Raw genomic sequence first — 16,309 nt, forward strand, 5'->3', positions numbered from 1 at the left:
ATCAAAATATAAATTAGATCCTGTACTTCAATGGCCCAGCACTATATATGTAAATTCTCAGTGAATGATAACTATTATAATAAGCATCATATCAATAAAAATGGGCAAACAACTAGAAAATTTATCAGTTCTTAAAATGCAAATTGAAATGGCTTTTTTTTTTATCTATCAGCTAGGAACACATTAAAAATAACGGTATCTACTGTTGCCTATAGAATAATGGAATGAGTATGTTTATAAACTGCAGGTGAGTAAATTGATACAATTTTTCTAATGGACAATTTGGCAATGTGTATAAAAGATTTTAAAAATAAAATTCTCTTGACCAAGTCATATCATTTCTAGGAATTTACCCTAAGCCATTTTTAAAGGTCCAAAGATTTATGTGTACATGCATACTTCATGGAATGTTGATCATATATCGAAAAATAAATATAAACTTTTTAAAAACAGTTTATATTTTTTAATAAAGTATGGTACATATATTATATAGAGAATCTTAAAGATTCCACCAAAAAACTGTTTGAACTAAATGAACTTAATAACGCTGTGGGATAAAAAACCAACTCAAAAAATCTATTGTGTTTGTACACACTAACAATGAATGATCAGAATGAGAAATTAAGAAAACAATACCATTTACAATTTCATCAAACAGAATAAAATACCTAGGAATAAATTTAACTATGGAGGTTGAAAGACCTGTACTCTGAAAACTACAAGACATTACAGAAAAAAATGGAAAAAGACAAATATTCCATCCTCATGGATTGGAAGAGTTAATATTGTAATGTACAAACTACCCAAAGCAATCTACAGATAGATTCAATACAATCTCTATACAAATTCTAATGGCACTTTTCACAGAACTAGAACGAGCCACCCTAAAATGTGTATGGAACCACAAAAGACCCTGAGTAGCCAAAGCAATCTTGGGAAAGAAGAAAAATCTGGAGGCATCACATTCCCTGATTTCAAACTATATTACAAAGGTATAGTAACCAATACAGTGTGATGGCAACATAAAGATAGTCACGTAGATCAATGGAACACAATAAAGAGCCCAGAAATTAACTCTCACATATGTGGTCAATCAACTTACAACAATGGAGCCAAGAATATACAGTGGAGTAAAGTAGTCTCTTCAATAAATGGTGTTGAGAAAACTGGACAGAAGCATGCAAAAAAAGAAAAATTAAACCAGACCCTTTTCTTACACCATATACAAGAATAAACTAAAAATGGACTAAAGACTTGAATCTAAAACCGTTCTGAAACCAGAAATCTCAGGAGAAAACATAGGTAGCAAGCTCCTTGACATAGGTATTGGTGATGACTTTTTGAATTTGACACAAAAAGTAAAAGTAACAAAAGCAAAAATAAACAAATGGGACTACATTCAACTAAAAAGTTTCTGCGCAGCCAAGGAAACCACCAAAATAAAAAGGCAACCTACCGAATGGGAGAAAATAGTCACAAATCATACATCTGTTAAGGGGTTAATATTTAAAAATATATAAAGAACACATATAATTCGATAGCAAAAATCAAACAATCTGATTTAAAAATGGGCAGAAGTTCTGAATAGGCTTTTTCCAAAGAAGACATACAGATACCCAACAGGTACATGGAAAAGATGCTCAACATCACTAATCATCAGGGAAATTCAACCAAAACCGCAATATTTATCACCTCACACCTGTTGGAATGGCTATTATCAAAAGGACAAGAATAATAAGTATTGGCAGGAAGGTGGAGAAGAAGGAACCCTTGTGCATTGTTGGTGGGAATATAAATTGGTGCAGCCACTATGGAAAACATTATAAAAGGTCTTCTAAAAATTAAAAGTAGAACTACTGCATAACCCAGCAATTCTCCTTCGGGGTATTTTTATGAAGAAAACAAAAACACCAACTCAGAAAGGTTCTTGACGAACAAGACAAACAGAAACTCATAGACACAGACAAGATTTTACTGGTTACCAGAAGGAAAGGGGGGAGGGGGAGGTAGGTAAGGGTAAAGCGGGTCAAATATATGGTGATGGAAGGAAATTTAACTTTGAGTGGTGAACACACGATGCAATATACAGATGATGTATTACTGAATTGTACACTTGAAACCTATATAATTTTATTAACCGATTTCACCCCCTATAAATTAAAAAAGATGTATGATCCCCATGATCATTGCAGTACTATTTACAACAGCCAGAATAGGAAAACAACCTAAGTGTCCGCTGATGGTTAAATGGATAAAGAAATTGTGATACACATACACACATATATGAATATTATTGAGCCATACAAAAAGAATAAAATTTGGCCATCTGCAACAATAATAATGGACTTAAGGGCATTATGCTAAGTGAAATAAGACAGAAAATAAATGCTGAATGACCTCTCTTATATGTAGAATTTACAAAAAAAAAAAAAAAGCTCATAAGCCGGGGGCAGAGAGTGGAAGAAATGTGTGAAGAGGGCAATAAATTACATTAAAAGAAAGTTATGATATGATTTTAAGACCTAAACATAGCCAGTGTAAAAAAATGAAATAATGCCAAAAAAGTGGTCATGTCTTTTTTCCAAGGAAAGAAGGTAGTGTCTATCCTATTATAAATTTAAATGCTCACATATACTCATGTATACAAAATACACACACATACATACAAGCTCATTGTTTCTATAGGAACTTGTCCCAATATTTGTTATCTTTTGAACAAAGCCTTCTTTCTGCAATTTCATTGGATTGACTTTACCATGTAACAGCATGTAGTAAAAGACAGAGCCAATTCATGTCTACATTTGCTTTCAACATTCGGTGCTTCATTAAGATTTTTAAAATGGAAAAATCATGCATCATAGTACTTGAATGTTACTTGAATGTCTTGTGGAAGATTGCTTTTAGGTGGGTAAAATTTCTGTACCCTAATATAAGGAACACTATAGAGCTCTAAAGATACAAAATAGCTTACTCAAGGCCACATAACTAATAAATGAATCTCAGAACTTAAAAGGTTGCATATCGGAGATCCTATATTGCCATCACTCCCAATGTATCTTGAAAATGATGATATAAGACAATGCCCTTGGCTTTCAAGGAGAGTTATAATAAACAGGTATAAGTGCTTTCCTCTGTGTTTGTCTCTAACTGCTAAGTAAGTTTTTATACCACATGCTGTGCAATGCTTAATCAAAGATGCCTCTCAGATCTCAGGGCCAAGGAAAAGTGGTCCCTATCCCGATGGCTTGATTCCTGTTAGAAAACAAAAGATAAGAAGCCATTGCTGTTTTCCCTTTGATTTAACTGTTAGGAGAGTTGTCTCCAACAGCTCAGTCTTTCTCACCACCAGTCTCTCGCTATACCTGCCCTCAACCCAGCAGCCCTTCCGTGACTTGTAAAAGAGGTGGAAAGGAACGTCACTGATGCAATCAGGGGCAACACAGGGAGAGTTAATTTTCCTGAACAACTTAGCTGATGCCTAACAGTAAAGCACTCTGCCTCAGACAATTTTTCCCTTGCAATATGTAGTCTTTTCAAAAACTCTGTGTGATAACTATTATTATTCTTATTTTTAATATTTCAATCTATAAACTGAGACTCACAGAGGCTTACAGAGTTGACCTGAATAGCGCCATCAATAAGTAAGTAATGGAACCACTTCTGGCTCCAAAATCTAGGCATTGTCCATTGCACTATGTTCATCTGATACAAAAATACTGTGGTTTGAGCTGAGTGTTCGGACTTTGATAAGGAAGAAACCACCTAATACAAATTACTTTCCTCCCAGCCCACATTTTTGCTAACTTAATCCCAATTCCTGAAATGTTGCTACACATTGTATCTAAGACGTCTTCCAAAATTATCTGTTACACAAGAAATAATTTATGATTTCCCATTTTTAATGCACTAACACAATTTTCTAAGAAGAGCAAAGAATTCAATCTCCCCTCCTATCTCTAAAGATAATAATTCCTCCTTTATCAACAAGACAGAGAAACCAGAGCTTACAATCTGTGAAAATTAATTTGTTAGTGGTTGTAGTAGGAGCTGAAAATTGATGCTTCCACTATTTTGCTTGTTATACCTAAGAAATGAATTAACTATAACAAAATTGAGGTTACCCTGCCTGTCGCTAGCTGGCAACAGCAGTGATGATTTCACCAGAGACTACACGCAATGCATCTTGTAAGTCATAGATTCTATCCACGTCTTAACACATCAGATCTGGCAGCCAACTGAACGTTTTAATAAGTACTTACATTAAGACTTGTCTTGGCTATAGGGTTGTTTTTTAGTCAACTATTTTGTCTTTATAATATTCAGAAAATCCAGATCTAGTGAAAAGGAGCCATGTCATTTCACAGCAGTCTAAAACACATATAAACTAATCACATTATTGTATCTGATTTTTCAATAGCATTTTTCATGCTTCAGTTATACTTCTTAGAATAGCATATCACTTAATAATCTTCAGCTATGTTGTAGTCTTCTACTCTCGAACCGATATCTTTCTTCTGCTCTTAACTTACAGATAACGCTATCCTTGCTGTTCTGAGATTTTGTTCCTTCCTTTACATCTCCTGATAGCTCTTCCATTTCATTTTTATGTTGACCATGAAGATTGTTTAACTGAAAAAAAAATTATAATCACATAATGCAACAAAAGCTGGTTCCAGGACAATCCACATTAGTCTTTCGTTTTACTTTTAGTTTTTTGTTTGTTTTTTGTTTCTTAAGGTAGATTCTGGAAGGTTTTGTGGTTGCTCTTGTAATTATTGTGGTTGAAACATTTATTTTTTTACTGCAGTTGAACAATCCTAAGCTGTCAGAAAACAAATCAGCAAATGCCCATAAATCCAAATTTCCTATAAATCCAAAATTGGGCAAAACTAGGTCCACAGACCACTGATAATCGGCCCAATAGATTCTAAATTAACCCAGTTAATCCTTATCTTTCAGTCATGAATATTGGTACCACGGTACTCTTTGTGATCCAACTTATATCCATTTTCTATGAAGTATGAAGAGTATGTAGATTGTAACAGAGACAAACTTGGGTAATGAAAAAAATACAACTGTGTAATGCTGGAGCTGGCAAAATATATGTAGAACATCTACAAAAGATCCCAATAAACTGCCACAGGAAGCTACTGCAGAAAAAACAGGGCAAGTAAGCTGTGGTACATCCAGACAAAGGAATATTATTCAGCACTATAAAGCAATGTGCCATTAAACCACTAAGACATGGAGGAAACGTAAATGCATAGGGTAAGTGAAAGAAACCAACCTGGAGGCTACATAGTATATGATTCTCACAACATGTCATTCTGGGAAAGGCAGGACTACGGAGACATTGAAAAGATCAGTGGTTTTCAGGGGCCGGGGGGAAAGAAGATAAAAATGGGCGGAGCTCCGAGGACTTTAGGGCAGTGAAACTACTCCATGTGATGCTCTAAAGAATAGATGTCGCGAACCCACGGCATGGACAACACTAGGGTGAACCTTAAGGTGCACTACGGGCTCTGGGTGATGATGATGTCGACGCAGGCTCATCGGTTTGAACAAATCTCCGCTGTGGTGCAGGCCCTTGGTAACTGTGGGGTCATGTGTAAATGAGGGCAGGGGGCATATGAGAAACCTGTGTCCCTTCCCTTCAATTTTTCTGTGACTCCAAAACTGCTCTAAAAAATAAAGTCTTTAAAAAGAAACATAAGAAAGTGAGAAAAATCCTGGAATACAAACACTGATTTTTCCCCCATAGCTGTTATGTTTTTAGCAGAACCATGGAATTTGATAAATATATAAATATGTAGCTACATGCACATATGCTGTTTTGTTTTAACTTACATTTTCCCCTGAAATATGTAGGTAAATGTTTCCAGAATTTACATTACATAATTTGTTTGTAATCCTACAATAAATTCGATTATAACAGCTAACACTACCACCTATTTAAAATTTTAAAATATTACTTATAATGTTATTATTGTTACTAGAAATACTAAGCATGCACTAATCTCAAGGAGCAGGACTTGGTATATATTTCCTTAGCTAATGCTAACAGTAATCCCATGTGTCAGGTATTATTATTATCCCTACCTTAATGAAAAGTAAACTACATTTTCACTAGGTAGGCTCAAGCAACTTTCCCAAATTCACAAAGCTAATAACCGGAGGAAGCAAATTTTAAAAATGTTCTTGCCAAACTCATTACTTGAGTTCTTAATCATAAAACAATATTGCATCTATAATTACAGAGCTAAAAACCATTGTAATAACTTCCTGACAGTTAATAAGCTTATAGAAATAAATAACAAAGGGAGCATAACGGGAGATACCATAACCCCAAACAACGAGAAATGGATCACAGTGGAGGTAGCAGCTGGTTTGCCAACTACGGACAGGCTCCAAGTTCAGAGTCGGTAGCGTGGAGGGTACACCCTGGGAGGCAAGGGTACAGCAGGACACAATGCCACGTAGCAGGCTGGAAGTCTGTCCACTCACGTTTCACCGCATTTTCATTTACGGTAAATAGACAGCATGGCATTTTAACTTCTGGCCAAAATAAAATAAAAGTCACTTTGCTAAAGAAAATAACACATTGCAAGGGTCATATGAAAGCAACCCACGTTTTGGGTTGGGTTCACTAAAGTAAAATCCAACCCATTCTGGCAACTGAATGTTCCTAGCTTAACTGCTTACATATCGGTCATTAATTCTCAGGGAATTAGATCAAGCGATGAATCCTTCCAGTGTCGAAAGAACTTTCAATCAACCCTACCATTCCAATGAGAGAGAAGGCAGGAAAACAAATTTGCATACACAATAGTAGAGGGAATCCTCACCAATTAACTAAAATAATTTCACTTTCATGCATCATGGTGAGTGGGATATCAAAGATCTCTAGACACACGAAGAACTACGAATGTTAAAAGAAAGTGGCTAAGATAAAAAAACAATGTCTGATAAAAAAACTAATAAAAAATGGAAAAACGGTACAATTTAAGGTAGAAAAGAGAACATTATTTTAAAAACTGTAACAAACTATCTTCAGGAAAAGTGAATATATATTGCATTCATAAATGAAGGACAGAGCAGTTTCAAAATTTTAATGAATAATAAAGGATAAGCTTCTAGAAAACTTGTAAAAATGTGTCTAGTCATCCTTCCTTTAGAAAAATTTACAGAAAGGTTGGAAGACAGCATTGGACGTTGGAGGATCCAAAAGCTCCGTCTTTCTGGTCCTTGTTCTCTCTATGCACTCACTCTGTTGGACAGCTCATGTGTACTCATGAGACTGCAAATAATTAAAATGCTGATAATCTCCATACGTCTAGCTCCATCCTCTACTGCCCCCCATGAACTTCAGACCCGCATTCCGACTGCCTACTTACCACCTCCGCAGGCATCCAGAACAACACGCCGAAAAGACAAGGTAAGAACTTCCCTCTCAGACCTGCTTTGCTGACAGTCTTTGCCATCTCGAGAAATATCAACTCCATCCTTCCTTCTGCTCAGGCCAAATATATTGGATTTATTCTTACTCCTTTCCCTCTCTCTGACATGCCACGTCTGGACTAAAAAACTCATCAACTTAGCCTTCGAAACATATGATCAATCCAACCACTGCCCCTCTACCTACACCACTGCGCCCCTGATCAAAACTCAGCGTGGTCTCTCCTGTCGGTTATTTTAACAGCTGCCACACTTTCTGCTTCTCCACTTGGCTCTGTACTCTCTTTCTCAGGACAGTTACCAAATAAGGCTTTTTAAAAAGTAATTCAGATCATCTAGGTCTGATCCTCTAATCCTTCCAATGGCTTCCCAAGCCACTCAGAGTATAAGTCAAAGTCCTCCTTATCCGCTTGGTCCTATAACCCCTCAGTGCTCATCTCCTACTTCTACCCCTTATTCTATCTACCCCAGCCACTCCGGCCTTCTCACTGTTCCTATACCTCCAGGCAGGTAAGCACAAAAACAAACAAACAAACAAACAAAAAAACAGAAAAGAAAAAAAAGAAATATTGTACAGCTAAAGTCTTTAAAGCAATATAACTGGGAAAAGATGATGAACAGATTAATGAAACAACTGTATTCCATCCTATTAAAAGTTGAATTATTTTGATCATCTTAAAATTATACTTTGGACTCAAAATCACCTTCGTTTTGCCATTGACCTCCTCAATGTTAGGTTTAGATTATTGGAGTTATAACTAAAATCTATTTAGCGTATGAAAAGTTGAAAGCCGTGGGCAGTTAGATGCTAAAGATTATTAATTTAGCAGAATTATAAATGTCATCTACAAATGATATACACATTAGTTAAATTGAAAGTGACAGAAAAAGGAGGTACCTGACAAAGCGAATGAGTCAGCATTAGAAAGCATTTTCCAAGTTCATGTCCTTTTATTTAATACTTATTCAAGTATAGTCTCTTCTAAGACTGCTTTCCCCTGAAATTGCACCATAAATCTAAAATCCTTCTTTAAAATTACTCTTTTCATACTGCAGCATTTTTGAAAGGTTAAACTAGGCAACTTGTCACATCTCTGACTTCCGGAATATCTGCCATAATTTGCTTCTGGAAAATTAGCAACACTATATGTAAATATTTATTCTCTTACATTGATTAGCATGGAGTGAAAAAATTTTCTGAAGATAAAGTCTAGAAAACAAAAATATTGTGTAATGTAAAAATATTTTCTTACTTATTCAGATCATGTAGGAAAAGAAAAGTTTCATTTGCAAAGAGTACAAAAGTATAATTTAACACACCTTGTTATTTTTACTTTGCCTCACATCTCATCCTTCAGAGAAACCTAACATGATTAGTTATTGCTGATTCCAAAGATCAGGTCTTTGTGAAACATTGTGTTAAATATTTGTGGCAATATTAACAATACAGCATAATTCAATCTCTCCTGAGCACAAAACCCGCCATTTCTTCCATTACTCTCCACTAATGATATTGCAGCCTCTTTCGTGGAGAAATAGAAGCTATGCAGAGAAGAGATCATCAACTTCTTGGAACAAAGTCTGCACGTCTTCAGGCATCTACACAAATCTTTCCTTCGTCGTCTTGTTTATGCTCCTAAATATCCTTCTAAAAGTCCAAGGCAGCCATTCCACTCGTGGTTAGGATTTGGCCCCTTTGGGGTTCTCAGCAAACTCATTCTAAGAACTGTTCCTCTCCTACGTCTTCGAGATCTTTAGGTTTCTCCAGCATCAACATTTACTTGCCCCGTACTTTCCACTGCGAAGTTGGGGAGGAAGCTATGAGCTGAGAGATCAAGGGTAGACAACCCTCTTCTTTTTCATTTTTTTTTTCCAGTACTGGAGTTCGCATTCCAGATCTTGTTTTCCTCTTACTATCAAGCACTTTGACAGGGTTGCTTCATTACCTTCTCCACATGCTCTCTCTCCTCTCTCTCACTCCACCACGGGCTTCCACTACCCGCTCTGCCGAAACTTCCCAGCACACAGTCTTCAGCGTGGCCCTGGCGTGAATCCTCGGCAGACTCTGACACTGTTGACGAGGCCCTTGTTCAAATGCTCTCTTCTTCGGATGGGAAGAAAGGTTTTCCTGCACCTTTCCTTCCTAACCATTCCGACGTTCATGCAGCTCCCCTTCGCTTTCAGTACTCACTGCCTGAGGCTAACCCTCCAAGTCCTCTTTTGTTTCATTCAATACGCCGACCATGGGTGATCTCAGCTCTTTGTTCAGATTTCTCTTGCACTCATAAATCCAAAATCCTACCAAGCATTTCTACCTCAAACTCAACGTATTGAGAATTGAATTAATTGTCTTTTCCCCTCAAATTTCTCTTCCCCATGCTACGCCCTCTTGGTGAGTGACCGCCCGACAGATCAAGTCAGAAATCTGTACCTTCTTTGTTCGAACCTCCCTAGACTCACCATGTATTAATCAACAAGCACCGACATTCCATTAATCACCAAGCATCACCATTTCTTTCACTTGTATATTTTTCAGCTCTCACATCTCTCCACATCCCCCACCAAGTGTAGGACACCTGGTCATTTCTTTCTGGAATACCATGACAGCCTCATAATGGTTTTTCTCATCACCTGCATCCCCCAAATCTCTTTTTCACACTGAAGTTTGAGTCATTTTAAAATTGTAATCAGATTAATTGTAACCCTAGTCAACACCCTTCAGTGGCTCTTCCCGCTGCCTCCATGTTGATGCATACGTTTATAATTTGGGTCTGGGTTTAAGTATTGAATATGGATTAGTACAGAGTGTAGAATCAAGTGTTTAACAGGCAGGTTCTGGCAGCCATACCACATTCTTATGAAAGGTAAGACACGTAAGAAGGAAATGTGCCCAAACAGAATGACACCCAAACACAGTGGGCCTAGAGATAGCTAACAATAAGGGTAAGGTTCCAAATAATTTGAATTAACTATAAGTGTCTCCAAATTTTCATCCCTTATCTCATAGCACCAAACATTTTAACCAAAATTTTTTTAAAAAAACTTTACTGATTTCCTCACTCAGCCTTAGAGAATAGTAGTAAAGACACTGATGAATGTTTAACAAATACAAATTTTACTGTATCCTTTAAGTCATAATAAAAACACTAAATAACTGACCTTAGTGGCATTTAAACTTCCTTGCGCCCATGATGATGTATCTCTTACAGTTTTAAAGTTTACCTTAAAATAGTATATATATTTAGACTTAAGAAAATAAAATTTCCGGTGAATTTTAAGTATTGGAACTTTCACTAAAATGGTTGTATCACACTTTACAGTAGGCAATGATATCTAAAAGCCATAGAAATGTGATATTCACTATCGTCTATTCAAAAATTATATTGTTAATTTTATTTCTTGAATTTTAGTTCTATTCCACCTCTTCTAGATCATCATACTGTAACATATGTTGATATTTGAAAGTGTTTTTTACTCTACAATATGCAATAAAAATGTATATATAAAGCATGTGTGTATATATTATGACTGTAAGGCTTCAAATATTAAAAAGGTTCTTTTGCATTGAATTATCTTCACAATATTACTGGAATGTGGTTGCTTAAAAATGAGACAAGACAGCATATATTGTGATAACTATTAAATTAAACTAATCATTTGCTGGAAATGTATCTCTTAATGATTTGAATAGATACATTTTTTTCTATTAGTTTGTGAATCCATGGATGAAATTACTTATTGATAGAATGAAATAAGAATTATCTTTAGTTTTATTTATCCTTTTTTAAATATAGGTACTGAGAAACTCAATCGAACATTGATAAAAATGGAAGATCTTTTGTTATAACAGAGTCATCATTTGTGTTGTTTTTAATATCTTTCTAAATATATGGCAAGACCACATTTTGTTCTTATATCAAAATTAATATTTATTATCTATAAACTGACTAATCTATTTGGTCCTATTCCAGTATTCTTATGAAAAAAAAAAGTAGAGACACTAAAGGTTTTGTGACCCATTAATTAGTTGGTTTCTCAAGACCAATATTTCAAAATATTTCTGTTTATATTCCTGACTTTTTCCTACTCTGGCAAAACATTCTAAAATAACATCAAGGATGGGAGATAAGCATGCCTTTCATCTGAGAAGTGTATGGTGGGTAATATGGGAAAAGAGACCTTGCTTGCACAGGACTCCCCCGTAGGCTGATTGACTTTTGAAGATCATGTATAGAAAGAAGTTGGGATTCTGGAGATGAAAACCATGTCATATCCCGGTTAGCTCTGGAAATGGTGGGATGATGGCAGTAGTGTGGTGGTGGTAATTATTTCACTGTCTGCAAATCTCTCTGAGAAAACGGGCAGAGCAATGAGAATAACAAAATCAAAAACCTATGAATATCTACAGCAAATTCAGGTGCCATGTTTTCCCTATAAACCCTAATAGACAGATGGATTAGGACAATCTACTCACAGCTTCAACTGCAAACCATCAGCACCTGTTTGAGAAAATTAAAGGAACCTGCCCTGAGAATAGGAGAACCCCAAAATTGACCACAGACGTTCCCTGAAAGTGGGTCAAGTCAATGTGAATCTAGGGGAGTTGCACATGTTCTGACTGGTAAGTGAACCCAAAAGGCCCATAGTAAAGTCTGAAGAACCAGAAATTCTGCATCCTATACACTCTTAAAAAATAACAGGCAAAACTTCCTTCGAAAACACACCTTAACCTGAGACGGAAATGCTGAGAACAGAATCCATACTGAGAAGAAGAACAGCAATTAAAGCAGGGGGAAAAAAAAAAACATTGAGGAAGAGAGCCAGGTTTTGTGAAGGACAAGGCCATAATTTAGGGCACTTTCCAAAAATATTAAGAGTAGTGAGCTCTAGAGCAGTGATGCTAGAAAACATCTCTTGATCCATCACTTTCCATTATAAGTACAAGAAAACTAAATCTAGGTAAGAATGAGCAACAGAAAAAGATCATAGTTGAATAATATATAATGTTATAAGGACAAAAGAATAAGGACCAAGAATAATGTTCTTACAGACAATGAAAGTATGCTACAGATAATGAGAACATTCTAGAAATACATATCCACTAGAGAAAGGGAAAATCGCATTTTTTCAATGTGACCTAAACAAAGGAATGAAATTATAAATAATATGAAAGAGCAACACAACTGAGAATTAGCAAAACCTAAAAATGTTATAGACACAAGAAAGAATTAGATATAAAAGAAAATTCATTTCAGAAGAAATTAGAAGGCCCACAAGAGCAAATAAATGCAACAGATAATGCCTTAAGAGATAAGGTCAAGAGAAAAAAGATGCTAACATCCGAAAGTAATAAAAAATTGAAAAGAACATCAGAAACTGTGACAAACAAGGGAGAGTGACAAAGAAGATTCAACATATTTATAAATTTACTAAATTTACTAATTCTTTCCATTAAAATGGCTGAGAAAAAAATGAGTATCCCCACAGCAATGTACATATCTATGCACAAGTTGTGGTCCTGAGGTGTTTACCATGATAAGAACCCAGGACTCTTTGAAGAGTTTTATTCCAAGTGTTAAAAAAGGATAATCTGGTATATCTTGTCATACCACAGAGTAAAGAAACTATAAGAGATTGCTATGTTTGTAGCAAATGTTCTCAGAAGCCAATATCTGCCCTCTAACTTTGGTACTTTCTGAATATCAGTAAAGACAATCACTGCAGTAGATTAAAGCACATCCAACAAGTTTAAGTTCATGAATTCATAATGATAGTAAGAAAAACTAATTTGATTAACACTAGGGAATGCCAGTGATCCAACACATTATTTTATAAATTGGCAAAGAATCTCGGAAGCTAAGCAGGGTTGGGCCTGGTTAGTACTTGGATGGGAGACCATGTAGGAGACCAGGTGCTGTCGGTGTAAAATAAATTTAAAAATAAATAAATAAATTGGCAAAGAAAGGATGTAAGGTAATGAGAGGCTGACTTTTTTCTTCTATATGTGGTTGTGGGGGTGCAGATGAATATGAATGGTAGTTCATCAAGAGTTATATTGAGTCATAAAAATATAAATTTAAACATGAAAGATAACACATCCCTATTGTGTCTACTGAAAATTACTCAAAAGATCATTCAAATACCATCGCTCTGTGATACTACTGAGTCTACCAACTGCATGAGAGTGCAGGTTCGGGACTTACTTCAATAATATGAGCTTACACCCTGCAGCTGACAATGGACTTCCATCCACAGAGCTACTCAAAGGCCAAAGGGAAGCCAATTAGACTCTCGAATTATAATTTATTATTCTTAACAGATTTATCCACAAGGATATCACAGTGGACACCAGAGAATTAATCATGACTTGTAGAGAACGTTCATCTGAGAAATTTAATTTGTATTTCAGCAAGAAGTTAACTAGCATATATTTTGAATAAAAGAAAACATTCAAGAAGAAAATAACAATAAATACAGTTCCTATGTGAGTGTTTATCAATCAATATCACATACATTTAGAGAGAATGTTTATACAGGAAAAAGTTAATTTATATAATGACTGACAAACAGGGAAATCAATCACTTTCCTTTATTCCATTTGTAATCTGGAAATACTGCTTTTTTTCCCCCTTTAACTTTTGAATTAACCACATTAAGAACTTCGGATACTAAATCACAACAACCACAAAATTTTATTTCTTAGTCAGAGGCTCCGAACAAAATTTCTAGCATTTTATAAAAGGATAACAGGACAGAGGTCTGAAGGATACTGGGAAAAGATCAGGAAAGCTATGTTCTAGAGTTGGATTTGCTAAAGATATTCCCTTCGGTGACTTTACTTCCCATAAAAGGAGGAAGATAGGTGAGATTTTTACTCTGAGTAACATTCCAGTGTGGATATTATTTGAAAGTGAGACACTGAAATTGTGTACCACTTGATAGATTAGCAAAAGGAAGAATAATGAACAGCCTAGAAACCATATAAAAATAAAATGTCACACAAGAGAGTGAGACCCTTTGTTCTTTCGATTCAAAAGAAAAGATCTTTAATAAAAATATAATTATTTTAAAACAAGGTATCATGACTTAGCAAAACATTCACAAAATATACGTAAAATATGTTCTAAATAAAAATGAACTGTTTATTTAAAAGTCATATTTAAAGAGAAACAAGATGGAAAACCACATTTCTAATAAATGATTAACGGTATTGACTGCAAGCCAAGATGGAAGAACAGAGGCCAAATTTGCCAACCTGAAACCACTAAAAAGCAGGACAAAATATAGGAAAGAATCGTTATAAAGACGTTGAATATCAGGCAATCCCTGAGAAATGGGAAACAAACAAAAATAGCCTAAAATTGCCCAGCTTACTGTCTGGAGGGAGTTTTCAGTTCGCAGAGTCAGGAGAGGAAGCAAGGGAGAGCCTGGTGGCGTCCTTGAGTGGAGGAGGCAGAACTGGGAGTGACAGGAACTTAGCATGGGCAAGAGTACCAGAGAGGAGGGAACTGAGCAGAGCAGACCCCTGGGTTCTGCAGCGCATCACCAGGGTGGTCTCAGAGCACGCCTGGGAAGAAACACTCCCAAAAGGATTCAAAGAAATAACCCCAGGGGCTCAAAAAAGACCAGGAACAATAGTTCCTGCTCACGAATGCAGAACTAGAAAACCCCGTAATACACAGCTCATCAGGCAAAGGGGCTCAGAATGATTTTGCCTGAGTAGGAAAAACAGTCCTAAACTACGTGCTGTTCTGGTCTCACGTAACGAGGCATAAAAGCTTCAAGACACAAAGGACTGAAACGTCTCCAAGTAACAGAACAAAGCTGGAGAATAATTATAAAATACGGGAATATTCAGCACCCAATGAGGTAAAATTCCTAATGACAGAAGTCCAATCAAAAATTACGTGTCATGCAAACAAATAAGAACACATGGTCCATAATGAGGAGACGATTCAATCAATTGAAACTGGCCCAGAAATAACAGAGGTGACAGAATCAGAAGTGACTAAGGACTGAATGTCCCCTCAGCCTGAACAACTTGCGAAAGCTTTACTCGTGCGTAGGCTCTTGACTTTGATTTTCTTTGAATGTTTACTTTGAAAACACAAAGAAACAAACTCGTAATTGCAAATCCTTTCTCTACTCTACTGAGGTATAAATTTTCTCCCAGCTTTTTGCTTTTTTTAATTCTTAATTTTTTTAAAATTTTTCAATTAAAGTTGGCATATAATATTATATTAGTCTCAGGGGTACAACGTAGTGATTAGACATTTATATAATTTATGAAGTGATCACCCCAATAAATCTAGTACCCATCTGACATCACGCATAGTTATTACAATACCTGCATTTATTTAATTTAATTTTTCAATTATAGTTGACATTCGGTATTATTTTATATTAGTTTCAGGTGAAGGGCATACTGTTTAGACATTTACATAATTTATGAATTGATCCCCTTGATTAGGAGTACTCACCTGGCAATATAGTTATGACAAAATTATTGACGATATTCGCTATGCTTTATTTTATATCCCCATGGCTATTTCATAACTATCAATTTGTACTACTTATCCCTTCGCTTTTTCCAAGCAACCCACAATCCCCTCTCATCTGGCAACTATCAGTTTGTTCTCCCAACCTCTTGAGTTTTATAACCCAGGAAGTCTTTCTCTAGGACCTGGTGACAATCTCTTTGAAATGTAAACCTTGAAGGAGATTGCACCCTTATCATCAGTCTCCAGGAGGGTAAGAACCTAAACGGTGTCACTTAGCAAACACTGATAATCTGACCTTAGAGAAGAGCAGTTAAAAGCTCAGGAATAATCAAGGTTCTGGATATATCCCACTG

At 35.8% G+C, this 16,309-nt stretch overlaps 1 protein-coding gene across 3 annotated transcripts in view; it reads right to left on the bottom strand.

Annotated features, from left to right (window-relative positions):
* CCDC102B (coiled-coil domain containing 102B) overlaps positions 1-16,309 on the bottom strand; it is a 201,378-nt gene that overhangs the window by 129,798 nt on the left and 55,271 nt on the right. The gene's annotated exons all lie outside the window — the stretch shown is intronic.

The sequence above is a fragment of the Pteropus medius genome, unplaced genomic scaffold (assembly GCF_902729225.1).
Source record: "Pteropus medius unplaced genomic scaffold, Ma_sr-lr_union100, whole genome shotgun sequence".
Lineage (NCBI taxonomy): Eukaryota > Metazoa > Chordata > Mammalia > Chiroptera > Pteropodidae > Pteropus > Pteropus medius.